The 15,047-nt window shown below is 40.4% G+C and overlaps 1 protein-coding gene across 6 annotated transcripts in view; it reads left to right on the top strand.

Annotated features, from left to right (window-relative positions):
* Positions 1–15,047, top strand: part of LRRC4C (leucine rich repeat containing 4C) — a 921,733-nt gene that overhangs the window by 821,066 nt on the left and 85,620 nt on the right. The gene's annotated exons all lie outside the window — the stretch shown is intronic.

Raw genomic sequence — 15,047 nt, 5'->3', positions numbered from 1 at the left:
GGTCCCCACTTGCTCCCTTTGGAGTCACTGGGAGTATTTGGATTGACTTTCATAAGAACGGATTAGGAATGATGTCTAGTAGTTTTGGTGTGGGCAGCATGGGTGTCATCCTCTTATGGTGTCTTATTTAATTTATCTATTAAATATTTTTGCATTCCTGAGTACATTGAAAGTGCCCTTCTGCCATCGTGATAGATGTTGCATATATCATATATATAATATTTATATAAAAAATAAGGCACATTCTTTTAACAGTGAGGGTAATTAACCATTGGCACAATTTACCAAGACTTGTGGTGGATTCCCCATCTCTTGAAGCCTTTAAATCAAGAATGGATGTCTTTTTGAAACATGTGCCCTAGCTGCAGAAGTTATGGACTTGATGTGGATGTGAATGAGTGAGATTCTATAGCTTGTGTTATGTAGGAGATCAGGCTAGATGATCACAATGGTCCTAAATTCTATGAATACATCTAATTTTGCATCCATCATTTTCAAAGCACTTTACAAAGGAAGGTAAATATCATTAGCCTTATTTTTTACAAGTACAGATTGAGACAGGAAGAGTGAAGTGATTTCCCCAAGGATAGAGGCAGAACTGAGAATAGAAACCAGATTCTCTGACTTCCAGTCTAATCTGTTGGACTGCCCAGCCTGCCAGCCATGGTGATAGATATAATATCTATTGTATTAGTCTAGGGCCCTTTTGTTATTTAAATCACATCTGTTCTTGCCACTATGGTTGAAAAAAGTGGCTCATTGTTTGATCCTGCTGGGTTTAGCGGGAGGTGAAGGTGCTCAGCACCTCACAGGATTGAGCCCTGAGTCAGCACAGTTATTAAGGGCCCGATTCTACAATACGCTGAATGCCCTTCAGTCCCACTGAAACCAGTGGAAGGTTGCTAGGCATCTTCCAGTGTTAGTGGATATCATAGCTTGCTTAACACATGTCAGCGTATATAACGTCATTTGCAGTATTTGATTAACATGACATTTCTTTGCCCTCACCATGGACTTTTCCTGGGATTACAAGCTTACAAGAAGTGGAAACTTGGACAAATGACTAGGGAGGAGTATAAAAATATTGCTTAGGCATGCAAGGGTGTAATCAGGACGGCCAAGGCACAATTGGAGTTGCAGCTATCAAGGGAAGCGAACGGTAACAAGAAGGGTTTCTACAGGTATGTTAGCAACAAGAAGAAGGTCAGGGAAAGTGTGGTATCCTTACTGAATGAGGTAGGCAACCCAGTAACAGATGATGTGGAAAAGCTGAAGTATTCAATGCTTTTTTTGCCTCCGTGTTCACAGACAAGAGCAGCTCCCAGAGTGCTGCACTGGGCAGCACAGTATGGGGAGAAGGTAAGCGGACTTCAGTGGTGAAAGAACAGGTGCAGGACTATTTAGAAAAGCTGGACATGCACAAATCTCTGGGTCCAGATCTAATGAATCCAAGGGTGCTGAGGGAGTTGGCGGATGTGATTTTTAAAATTATATTTATATTTTTTTACAATCATTCCAAATACAACAAATATATCAAAATTCCAGATTGATCATAATATACAAAGTAAGTAAAGAGGGTTAGGATAAAGGGAGAGGAGGGGAAGTGACATACCTATCTTCAGGGTCTACACTAATCAGAGATTTCTAAAATGTAAGCCCAGTTCTTTTACATGAAAACTGAGATTCTCCCCTAATCACTTTCCAGGAGCAGGGGCTTGAAGAAAATCACCTGTTGTTGTGAGACTCATGGTAAAATCATGAGCTTTCAGAATGACTCAGATAATTTATAGATAACTGGATGTTTTATAAATCACTCCCTGGTCACATGTGGGATATGGTTAATATCATTACAGATTATGGGTATGAGCCTGACAGGTACTGTTCTTTTATAACTCTTCTGCTGGGAGTTCCAGGGTCTCAGCCACTCCCAGGGTCAAGCCCAATGTCTGTTGCAGGGAGAGTTTTTACAATGTCTTAACAGGAATCTCAATAATCAAAACTACATTTTAAACAAATATGTGCTAGTTCCATCATAGTTCAGGTTTATGTCTGCATTTCCACTTCTAAACTGCTGTCGTTAGCATCATTTGGGATTCTTCTTTTATAATTACTTAGTCATGATGAATATCTGTTCCAAGCTGAAATTTGGCACCATGATGCAAGGTTTCTGCCAAAGAATTATTATTTTTGTACAGAACTTGAAGAGAAAAAAATCTATTTTTATTTGTTATTGAATTTATAGGAGTGTCTTTAAAACAAAAAATGTTGAAAAGGTTTCAGGTACTTTTTAAAAAATGTGCTGATACCTTAAAAATGGCTCTTGTGCTGAAATTTTACTACTGATTACTAGGGCCCTACCAAATTCACCATCCATTCTGGTCAATTTCTTGGCCAGAAGGTTTTAAAATTGGTCAATATCATGATTTCAAATGTTTATATCTGAAATTTCAAGTTGTTGTAACTGTGGGGGTCCTGACCCAAAATGGGATCATGGGGAGGGGGTTGGCAAAGTTGTTGTAGGGATTGCCACCCTCACCTCTGTGCTTCCTTGAGAGCTCGGCTCTGAATACAGCACCGTCCCAGCTTCCTGAAGTTAGAGGAGGTTCTCGGAGGTGGAGATGGGTAGGATCTCCCACATGCTGCTGGGAGTGCCCCAGCTGGAGACTCCTAGCTGCTAATCCATGGTAGGGACAGATTAAGGTAGCACCCCCCGCCAATTTGGGTCCTCCCTCCCCCAGGAAAAATGGGTGTCTCAGCCCCTGAAGAAGCACCAGGGCAGAAGCCCCTACCAGGTCACCCTGAGCCCCAGCAGCAGCCACAGGGGAAGAAGCCTCGAGCCCAGACTGCCCCAAACCCAGGCTGTAGTGGCGGGGGACAGAAGACCTGAGCCCATGCTGGGTGGAGGGCAGAAGCCCTGAGCCCACACTGCCCCGGCTGGAGCAGCAGAGGAAGCCCCCAATCCCGAGCTCCCCTGAGCTCGCCAACCAGAGCTGCAGCAGGCTGTGTGTGTGTGTGTGTGTGCGTGCCACCCTCATTTCTGCACTGCCTCTGGAGGTGGGTCTGATCTCTCCAGCAAGAGCAGCCATGCAGGAGAAGGACAACTCCTGTCCCTCGCAAGTGCGGCCGGGCTAGGAGCTCCAGGCTCCCAGCAGCAGGGGAGATCAGATTTCACGAGGGAGGGCTGATTTCATGGTCCGTGGCAAGTTTTTCACGGCCGTGAAATTGGTAGGGCCCTAGCCATTACTCCTTAATTTGGATGAGTGTTTTGGAAAAAATTCCAATGTTTCCAGTTGTTTGAAGCAGCAGCTTTATTGGTAAACAATATATACAACTTGTCTAAATACCTATTTCTCAGGGATTGTACATAAGAGTATCACATCAGGCCATAGTCTAGTTTCTGTTACACTGTTTTAAATCTGGAGCAACTTCATTGATTTGGTGGAGCTACACTCTATTTATGCAATTGAAAGTGAGAGCAGAATCTGGCCCAGTGTTTTCTTCCATTTTGTCCTGTGCCTCATTTCCTAATTTTTCAGGGTATTTGAACCTCTTTTCCCTTAGAACATAAGAACGGCAATACTGTAATATAAACATAAGAACATAAGAACGGCTATACTGGGTCAGACCAAAGGTCCATCAAGCCCAGTATCCTGTCCTCTGACAGTGGCCAATGGCAGGTGCCCCAAAGGGAATGAATAGACAGGTTATCATCAAGTGGTCCATGCCCTGTCACCCAATCCCAACTTCTGGAAAACAGAGGTTAGGGACACCATTTCTGCCCATCCTGGCTAATAGCCATTGATGGACCTATCTTCCATGAGTCTATCTAGCTCCCTTTTGAACTCTGTTATAGTATTGGCCTTCACAACACTCTCTGGCAAAGAGTTCCAGAGGTTGACAGTGCGTTGCATGAAAAAATACTTTCTTGTGTTTGTTTTAAACCTGCTACCTATTAATTTCATTTGGTGGCCCCTTGTTCTTGTATTATGAGAAGGAATAAATAATACTTCCTTATTTACATTCTCTATATCACTCATGATTTTATAGACCTCTATCATATCCCCCCTTAGCTGCCTCTTTTCCAAGCTGAAAAGTCCCAGTCTTATTAATCTCTCCTCATACAGAAGCTGTTCTATACCCCTAATCATCTTTGTTGCCCTTTTCTGAACCTTTTTCCAATTCCAATATGTCTTTTTTGAGATGGGGAGACCACATCTGTACGCAGTATTCAAGGTGTGGGTGTACCATGGATTTATATAGAGGCAATATGATATTTCTGTCTTATTATCTATCCCTTTCTTGATGATTCCCAACATTCTGTTCACTTTTTTGCACATTGAGTATATGTTTTCAGAGAACTCTCTATGATGACTCCAAGATCTCTTTCTTGAGTGGTAACAGCTAATTTAGACCCCATCATTGTGTATGTATAGTTAGGATTATGTTTTCCAATGTATAGTTATGATTATGTTTTCCAATGTTTCCCTTGCAGATCCTAGACTAGTCTAAGTGGTTCCAAGGCTACTGGTTTCACAACAGAGCTAGCAGGACTTGCTTCCCCAGTCCTTTGCTTGGGCAGGCCCTGAACTTCATCCACAATGAATCACTCTATTGTTTCCTCTTGGGGCAAAGGCAACTCCCAGGAAATTTTGTACTTAAAAGAGCAGGTAGGAATTAGGTTATATGCTTTATAATGAGCTCTATAGCCATTTATATAGCACTTATTACAGGTGTGTCTTTGCAAGGATGTAAAATGTAGGAAAGTTTGCATGAATCAATGAGATCTTCATCCTCCTCGAGTTGCGATAAGGTCCCTACTAAGAACAAGATGTCAGTTTTCTGTTCCACACCAGGTTTAATCTTGCACTGTTATTTTTGAGAACCATTGAGTTTTCTTCTGATGTGGTTCTTCAAAGAATGCTATGGCAGTGATGGCAGAGATGGGACGCATCTGGGCCCCTTTAAGATGGTGTTCTTGTGAAGAGGTTATTCCTTTTGTTCTCTTTAGACTATATATGGGTACTGATGAGTGTGTTTTGTCCAATGCTCATAGCTAGCTTGGAAGTTTCTGAAAATAATGAAATTTAGAAAGTAGTGTTATTATTTAACATTGGTATGTAGCTATTTATTTGCTCTGTAAAGCATTATGCACCCCGAAAGACAAGAAGGGCTATCTTTGCTATATTGAAATTAGTGGGAGTTTTGCCATCTTTGTGCCACTTTTTGTTGGTTTGTTTCATTAATATTCAAACACTGATTTATGAGCATACAAATACATGTTGGGGAGACATCACCCATGAATGTGATTTTGTGAGTTCATACACAGTTAGGGATGTTCACGTGCAATTGATATTATTCACATTAGAAGTGTCAGTGTGACAAGAACAAAGCAAATGTTAAGTCTGCTACCAGTGTCTCTTTGCCCCTCACTAAGGGAACACAGCTGATTTTAAATCTGATGTCCATGTACTCAGCCAAAATACTATTTCTTGAGGACAGGAACATATCTGAATTGTCCTAAAGTTCCCTAGGTCTGCAATCTCTCTTTCCCTCTACCAAAGGGAATCAAAGCCCCAGAGACTTATCTTGGTGTGCTTTTGATCTGCAAAGCATAGTTCATCCACTCAGGGAACAGAAATGGTACCATGTGATTTAGGTAACCAATCACACACAATAAATAATAATGGATTTATGAAGTGCCATTATTATTATTATTTATTAATGCTTTGTAAAAAATAGTCATTACAAGTAAGAAATAAAATAAGAAAATTGGCAATTGTTGCATGAACAGTTAGCAAACAGGATAAAGGACTAATTTCAATGAATAAACAATTTATGATTACTTTGGTCTACTCTAGTGGAGCAAAACGAAGCAGTTCAGATACTTCTGAGAAATAATCTTTCAATCTAGAGTGTCCAGGGGATTTTAATGGTGGCGTGCATAACATGCTCTGGCTCTGGCTCCTTTTTTCTGTAGAAACCTATTCCAGCCTTTGCATAAAATATTTTGCAGCATTTACCTGAAACTCAAAGTCCTTGGACTTCAGTTCAGAATATTGCAGAGAAAATTAGTTATACGCTACCTCCTGCTTCCACTGAAGTCTCCACCTCTTTTTATATAAACCAATTATTTAAATTACTAATGACATGTTACTGATGCCCTTTTCACTGCTCTTGCTTGGCAGATTTGGTTTTAACGTAAAACTGCTTATTAGAAAAAAAAAGTTAACTGGTTCTGTTTTTTTTTTTATTGGACCAACTTCTGTTGATGGGAGAGACAAGCTTTCAAGCTTACATAGACTTATTTTTCAGCTCTGTATACTCTCGAAAGCTTGTCTCTCTCACCGACAGAAGTTGGTCCAATAAAAGATATTACCTCACCCACCTTGTCTCTTTAATATCCTAGGACCGACACAGCTACAACAACACTGCATGTAACCAATTTGACAGATGACAGAAACCGAGTTAGGAATTTTTAACTTTTTAAAACATGGCAATTAGTTTATACCCTATGATCTATGAACAGAATATTGTGCGTATTAACCCAAAGGGGTTGATCTTCCTGTTGGTTATGATGATACGTTGGTAATGTGGTAAACTGCCAGAAAGGTTGAAAATGAGACTTCAGTTCCATTAGACCCAACTCAGATTTTTATTGAGACCCAACAGCTGTGCAATTTAATACTCAAGGTTAATATCATTAAATGGAATCTAGCACTTAATTAAAATAATTATTATTAAAACTAATTTATATTGCAGCATAAATTTGCATAGTGCTTTACAAACACAGAGTAAGGCATACTCCCTTCATGGATGTTGAAAATGTTTAAGACAATGTCTTAAAAGCAAAATGTGTTTCTGTTATATTCTAAGATAATCATTTAATCAGTCCAGAGGGAATTGCACTGAATGAGTTAGTGTGTGCTTTGTAATTAAATGTATAGTTGTGCAGTTGCACCCCTTCCCTCTGTTGGATAGAATCAGTACTGCTCAACTGTGGTCATAAACCCTATGCAGCTAATAACCGATGGAGATCCTTGTTTCCTTTTGGAACACAACAATCTGAGTTCTACCCCATCACCACTGTGAATTTCTGAGCGGCCAGAGTGTGCAGTATAATGATTATCATGAAGTTCCTAGATGGCCAAATGATTTGTTAAGTATATCTAAATTAAACAAAAAGTCATGGGTTGAAGCTGTGTTATTCATTAATAAGTAGGATTGTGCTAGCTAATTCTAGTTAGCAAAAACATGGATATTGAGCTATTTGTCTACAGAATGTAAGGATGAATGCTATTTATTATTTCTATTTTGTTTTAAGAGTGTCATTTTTAGGACTTCTATGAACTCCAAGGGGGCTTCCTCCTTCCTGAAGTTATAGGCACATTTACAACAATACTCCGTAGACATGGGCATATAATACAGAAGAAAACATGTTCTTCATATCTTCATGAAGGAGGACTGGCATTTTGTAACTAGAGGGGGATCTTCAAAAGGGTTTGTTCTCACTAACCACAAGGAAGCATTCCCTTCTGAGTGACAAAAACAGATAGTGTTGCCTCCAGTGCTTCTCATGTATTGGCCTGGGAGAGTGTGGGGCAGAAGATGGACTAGACAATCTGGTAGGTCTCTTCCATCTCTGATTTCTTTGAAACTCCTTGATATTGTTACTAGCACTAGCTAGATTAAAGCTAATTTGGATATGTCTATGCATGCTGTCGTCATACTTTTGATTGCAGTGTAGACATACCCTAAGTGTCTGGTAAGACTTTGAGCAAGTTGACTTCTCAGAACCTCATCTTCCTCTTCTATAAAGTGGGGATAATGCTCCAACAGATGGCTATGAGAGGCTTCATATGTGAGGCAGATACCTCAGATGGCTATGTGAGGCTTCATCTATACAGGTTTGTGAAATGGGCTAGGAACCTTGGCTGGAAGATGCTAGAGGAAGGCAAAAAACTATTATCATTAATACTGAAGAGTGGAAGAATACCAGGTCTACCATCAGGGATAGCGGTCTAAAATGACACAGCGAGTGCCAGGGTACAGTTCAACAGAATACACTCTAGAGCGGCTGAGGTTGTGGAGACTGGTCTCTTCATCCATGGTTTACTTTGCAATGTGTCTATCCCACCCTTCCTCTCTCATTTTAGTCACTCCAGACTTAGCGGTTGGTGAAGATAGCACTAATTTATCTCTCTCACTGCATTTAAAATGCTAGACAGCACTATTGAATACTCCTCACTTCTAATCTCTTTTCTTCTTTGTGAATGTCACACTGTGTTGTACAAACACACCAGGGATGAAAGCTAACACAAATACATATTTGTATCTACAGCACATAAATGTGTATTTATAGATGCACAAACCAAGGGAAATCTTTTATAAGCAGAACAGTGTTAAACAGCTATTTGTCAGAGGAGTATTTGGAAAACAGTATTTGCTAGAAGAGCTGGTCAGAAAATAGGGGGAGGAAATGGGGGGAAATAAGCAAAACATTTTAAAAGTGTATCTTTTTTGGTCAAAATTTCATTTTTCCATTTCTAATCATCTTCATGGTTTACTAATTTGTAAAGTGCTTACTCCATTTCACACTGTACTTACGTGCACACCTGTTGAAATCAATGAAAGTTTGTAGTAATGAGTGAGAATGCAGTAAAACCTTAGTATTTGACCCCAAAACAAAAAAAGGCAGTCAATGGTTAGTAAATTAAATTCCCCATTGTATATAAAAGAACCTCATCCATCAGGTTTAGGTAGGCTTTCTCCTACATTAGACGGGAAGAGATGGCATATACAAATGACAAGTCTCTTATTAATTATGGACCTGAAGTGTGAGGGGGAGCAGATGTAAAAGAAAGGGATCCTTTGCAATGCTGTGTCCTAGAAATTTCAATGTGAACTATAGTTTGGATTGGTAATGATTAAAATGGTCTGATGCCTTTGTGATTCTCTCTGTGAAATTATATCATGTGATATTATTAAAGGTTCATGTATAGTGCACGTAGGTGTCATCGTGCTTCACAGTGTAAGGAAAGACATGGAGTCTTCCCCAAAGAACAAATTGATGATGAACGAGGCCTGGGTACTCAGGGAATTAATTACAGGCAAGGAGGGAGGCCAGGAGGAATACCCAGAATAGGGTTAAATGAACACCTATGCTTAGGTGGGTAATATGCAGCATATAATTTTCTAGCTCTCTGCTTGTTTTTGTTTTGAGTTGGGAAGTATCAACTCAATTTCTAGTAGACGGATACATCCACAACTGAAAACTTTTCCCTCCATCAGAAATCATGGAGTTGGATGGGCATGAAGACCGAACAAACTTCTACATCAGCAATCTGAGGCTCATTCATAGTAGGTGAATTACACTGTCACTGCCTAGGCTATACCTGTTCATGGATATAGTATTGTTAGTTATTTAACATTTATATTGGAGGTAATGCCTGAAGGCCACAACCAGGTTGGTGCCCATTGTGCTAGGTGCTGTACAAACATAAAATACATGACTATCCCTGAGCCAAAAACTTACATTTTATTCTCTAGGGCTGTCAATCTGTCATTTTCCATAAATTCTAATTTCACTTTACATCATGACAGTTTGTGGTATTATCTCTAAAACCATATATAGCAGACTATAACCCCTTTTGATTTCACTACACACTCTACTCTAGCACTTAAAGTAGTACTGACCAGGAGAAATTAAAATGGTCAAAGGCAGTGTTCCACATCATCAGGAAACCCATGGTAGCTGGATATTGTGAAATCACTCAGGATTCATTCACAGGATGAGAATTCAGGTTGCCATCATCATATCCACAGCTAGTAATAATATATGGCTGTAAAGAGAATATCTCTGTATGCAACTGTACAGAGCAGCTTTTTCCTCTGTATCTGGAAGGACTGTTAAATGGTTTATATGGGCAGATAACATTGTGACTTTCACATTTTAATAACTTTGTCCTCACTGTGTCTACTAAAATATAGATGTAAACACCCAAAGCACATTTATTTTTCCTGACAATATGTCTCATCTCTTGCTTTATAATGTAGGTAGATTCTCAAATGCTGTACGTTTCCTTAAAATAGTGGATTTGTTGGTATTGGTTATGTTTGGTTCTATGTATTTTTTATTTATTATGTCATTACTACAGTACTTATAAAGTTTTTATGTAAGTACCTCTCACCAAACTTACTTTGATCACAACTTTCTTTTTATAGATATCTTTTTGTTCAGGTAACTGTATTTTGAGCATTTAACAGTGCCTGAATAGAGCATTTTGTAACTTCAGGGATTTCATGTCTCGTATTTTTCCAATGTGTTTATAGCTGATATTTAAAGAATTGGGGCAAATTCTGATCTCAGTTACACTGCTATATGTCTGGAGTAACATCAGGGTAATGGGGATCAGGATTTGACCACAACAGGAATAATGTGTCCTGTTGTTAAGAGCTGACCGGGGTGGAGAGGAGGTAGCCGGCCAAAGGGACAGTTTGTCCCAGGCTCCCACTTCATGACTTGGCACATGGGGTCACAGCACCACTCGGGTTTGGCCCAGTCATCTTTCTGTCATGAAAGAGGAGGCCGAGCCAATCCTGAATGGTACTGCAGCCCTGGCTGCCAGATCACAACTCCTGGAGCATGGAGCTGAGCACAGCCCCTCAGGACAGTAACGCTGCTGTGGGGCTAGTGTAGGGCTGGTTTGCGCTCCAAGACCCACGCATGGCCTCCTCTCAGTGGTAATGTTTTTGGAAGGATGCAGGGAGGGGACTCAGTTTCAGGTTTTGCCCTGGACCCTCAAAAACCTCTGTGCAGACCTGCTTGCAGTCTTCCTTGATTAATTAGGCTGACCCATGTTTTAATCATTTATCTATAGTTTGTGCAGTGCTGGCACATTTCTTGATAATACTTTTGCCTTGCATCACCTTCATGCTTTATTTCTTCGCCATCTTTGCGTCTCTTTTTGCTGCTTGTGTGTGGGGACCCTGATGCACTTCATATTTAGGGAGAGATCATAAATTGCAAACCAACCCAGTCTGCAACTCTCTTTCCTAGGAGGGTGAAGTGAACTCCCGGCTCTACTAATTTTTTTAAGATAAAAACCAAGGCAGTTGGGGTTTTCCTTCTTTAAAATCTACTTTCAATCTTCAGAAATTAGGATGTGACCTTCTTCTAATATCCTTTTCCAATAACCTGTACAGCCTTCTTTTTTCTCCAGAGTCTGTTTTGGTGCTAATCGCACTTTCTTCATTATACAGTCAAATCCATTTATTAGAATATTTGATAAAAGAATAAAAGTGTGTGCATGCTTATTTTTGATTGTCCATTTCCATGATTTCAGCTTGGCTTTGAAGTTGATCCCTCACCTGGGTGAATGTGATGGTAGACTTACGAGTTTGTATGTCTGCTGCTGTTTATTTGAAGATGGTTCTCTGAAAGGTTGGGTTCACAAGCAGCAGCACGAGATCTTACATTTATTCCTTGCAAGAGGAAAGAGCCAGCAACTTGATTTTTGTTTTAAACTGAATGCTGATTGTGATAGATATGAGACCTGGGAAGTATAAGGAGTTTGAATGACTATATTGAAATGTGCCAGACAGGCGTGGACTTTTGGAACAATTACGTGTGTTTCCTGAGGAATCCCTAGGTAGTGATTAATGCAAATGTCACAAACCTGGTTATGCGAAAATTCAGCCTTTTGAAACCTATGCTATGTCCTGTGAAGATAAACATTGACTAGTGATCTCCTGTTCCTGGAGATTAGATCAAAGGCTCCAGCTGTATAAAGAAACAATTGAACTGTCCAGCTGGAGCCTGGTTCCTGATCTAAAAACTGCCATGAACTTGCAATCAAGGGGGAAAACCCAGGTGGGGCGTGTAAGACGGGAATTTACCAGAGCTCTATATTGGAATTGGGGATGTCCTCTAGTAAACTTTTAGCATGCATGTAGGTTTTCTTTTATTGTTTATATGTGTTTTCTCTGTAATGCTTTTGCCCTAGGAATAAATGTGGTTTGCTTTGTGAAGGCTGGTTTGTAACTCGTGTACACTGTTAGAGCTTCTGGAAAAAGATTAACCACAGATGCTGGACCCAGGTCATAGCTGCTAGGAAGTCACAGTAAGGTGCAGAATAACTGCAATCCTAAACCCCCAGTCTGAAGGGAGAGAGAGATGGATATTCAACCCAAGAGATAGGTTTCCAAGTGGTAGCTGTGTTAGTCTGTATCAGCAAAAATAACGAGGAGTCCTTGTGGCACGTTAGAGACTAACAAATTTATTTGGGCATAAGCTTTCATGGTTTAGAACCCACTTCATCAGATACATGGAGTGAAAATACAGGAGCCAGTATAAAGACATGAAAGGATGGGGGTTGCTTTACCAAGTGTGAGGTCAGTCTAACGAGATAAATCAATTAACAGCAGCATACCAAGGGAGGAAAAATAACTTTTGAAGTGGTAAAAAAGTGGCCCATTACAGACAGTTGACGAGGGGTATCTACAGCCAAGGTCTAAGATACAACCGCATTTGCTCCGATCCCTCAGACAGAGACAAACACCTACAGAATCTCTATCAAGCGTTCTTAAAACTGCAATACCCACCTGGTGAAGTGAAGAAACAGACTGACAGAGCCAGAAGGGTACTGAGAAGTCACCTACTACAAGACAGACCCAAAACAGAAAGTAACAGAACGCCACTAGCCGTCACCTACAGCCCTCAACTAAAACCTCTCCAGCGCATCATCAACGATCTACAACCTATCCTGAAGGACGATCCCTCACTCTCACAGATCTTGGGAGACAGGCCAGTCCCTGCTTACAGTCAGCCCCACAAAGCAAATACTCACCAGCAACTACACACCACACAACAAAAACACCAACCCAGGAACCAAACCCTGCTACAAACCCCATTGCCAACCCTGTCCACATATCTATTCAGGGGACACCATCATAGGACCTAACCACATTAGTCACACCATCAAAGGCTCGTTCACCTGCACATCTACCAATGTGATATATGTCATCATGTGCCAGCAATACCCCTCTGCCATATACATTAGCCAAACCAGACAGTCTCTACACAAAAGAATAAATGGATACAAATCTGACATCAGGAATCATCACATTCAAAAACTAGTCGGAAAACACTTCAGTCTCTCTGGTCACTCAATAACAGACCTAAAAGTGGCAATTCTTCAACAAAAAAAACTTCAAAAACAGACTCCAACGTGAAGCTGCAGAACTGGAATTAATTTGCAAACTGGACACCGTCAGATGAGGCCTGAATAGAGACTGGGAATGGTTGGTTAATTACAAAACCTAAACTTAATTTCCCCAATACTAATTTCTCCCTATTGTTACTCATACCTTCTTGTCAACTGTCTGTAATGGGCCACTCTCTTACCACTTCAAAAGTTATTTTTCCTCCCTTGGTATCCTGTTGTTAATTGATTTATCTCGTTAGACTAACCTCACACTTGGTAAAGCAACCCCTATCCTTTCATGTATTTATACCTGCTCCTGTATTTTCACTCCATGTATCTGATGAAGTGAGTTTTAACCCACAAAAGCTTATGCCCAAATAAATTTGTTAGTCTCTAAGGTGCCACAAGGACTCCTCGTTATTTCAACGCAAGAGAGGTGATGGCCAGGAAACCTAAAACCTTAAGGAAGATTTGCCGGGGGTCAAAGGTGCAGTTAACCATGGAACTGCAGCACTGATTCTCAGTGGAAAGTGGACGTAAAACAAATTGCATATAATTAGAGGTGATCAAATATTTAATTTTGAATAATATTTATTATTATGTCTGTGTATTATGGTAGCAGCCAGAAGTCACAATTGAGATAAGGGTCTAATTGTGCTAGGCACTGTGCATACATTTGGTAAGAGATGGTCTCTGTCCCGAAGAGTTGACAGCAGGAGGATAAATAGAGGCACAGGGAGATGAAACAATACTACCTGTCAGTGGCAGAACCAGGAACAGAATTTAGGTCTCCTAACTTGCAGACCAGTGACCTCTGCTTGCCTAACTTAGTCCCCTTTTCAGACAACGAACAGTCTGCAGATCTATTCTATTTTCTGTGAATATCTTCATTATTCATAAGTATCCATAAATAAATAAAACTTTGGAAGCCTGTGGCTGGTCTATGAATGATTTTCAAACTCTTGTTTGTTTGTTTGATTGGTCACTTAAGTCATCTGATATTGTTTCTGCTTTCTGATTGGATAATGGGAAATTTTTCAATTGAGAATAACAGATAGCAAATACCTCATTTCCCAGTACAAAATTTTGGCAGAATAAACATTTGTGCTTAAATGCAGGCAAATACTGAGATTCACAAACATCTTTACACCAAAATGGTTTGCATGAATAATATCAACTTGAGAATCATAGCAAAACAAGGCAGGCACTTGTATTGGTGTTTTTTGTTTGTTTGTTTGTTTGTTTTTTAAATAAGGTGGTTTTTGTTGTTATTGTCTTTGTTAACTATTTACCCAGCCCTACGTGTTAAGGAGATCTGGGTTCAGTTAAATTACTCCACCTCTTCATGCCTCGATTTTTCTATCTGTAAAACAAGGTTAATAATATTGACCTACCCCATTGTGGGGCAGGATGAAGTATTGATCCAGTGATATCTGTAAAGCCCTGGTTGAAGTGACAAGAGAAGTATGAGTCTTACTTAGCAGTGGGGAGGAGGTGTTCTGTGCAGCCATCAATACACGGCTATGTCTACACTTGGAACAGGGGTTGTGATTCCCAGCTTGTGTAGATGTATCTGTGCTAGCTCTGCTCGAGCTAGACTGCTAAAAATAGCAATGTAATCAGGTTAGTGCAGGTGCTGGCTTGGGCTAGCTGCCCGACTATGTACCTAGAGGGTCCAGGTGGGTACGTACCTGGAGTGGCTAGTTCAAGCCACTGCCCATATTATCCCAGCTACACTGCTATTTTTGGCATGCTAGTGTGAGCAGAGCTAGGGCGGATATGGCTACGTGAGCAGGGAATCATGCCCCCTGCTCCAAGTGTAGATGTAACCAAAGAGCAATAGAA

Source organism: Chelonia mydas, chromosome 6 (assembly GCF_015237465.2).
Source record: "Chelonia mydas isolate rCheMyd1 chromosome 6, rCheMyd1.pri.v2, whole genome shotgun sequence".
NCBI lineage: Eukaryota > Metazoa > Chordata > Testudines > Cheloniidae > Chelonia > Chelonia mydas.
Note: the sequence above shows the minus strand (reverse complement) of the source record. Positions and strands in the feature narration are given on the sequence as shown.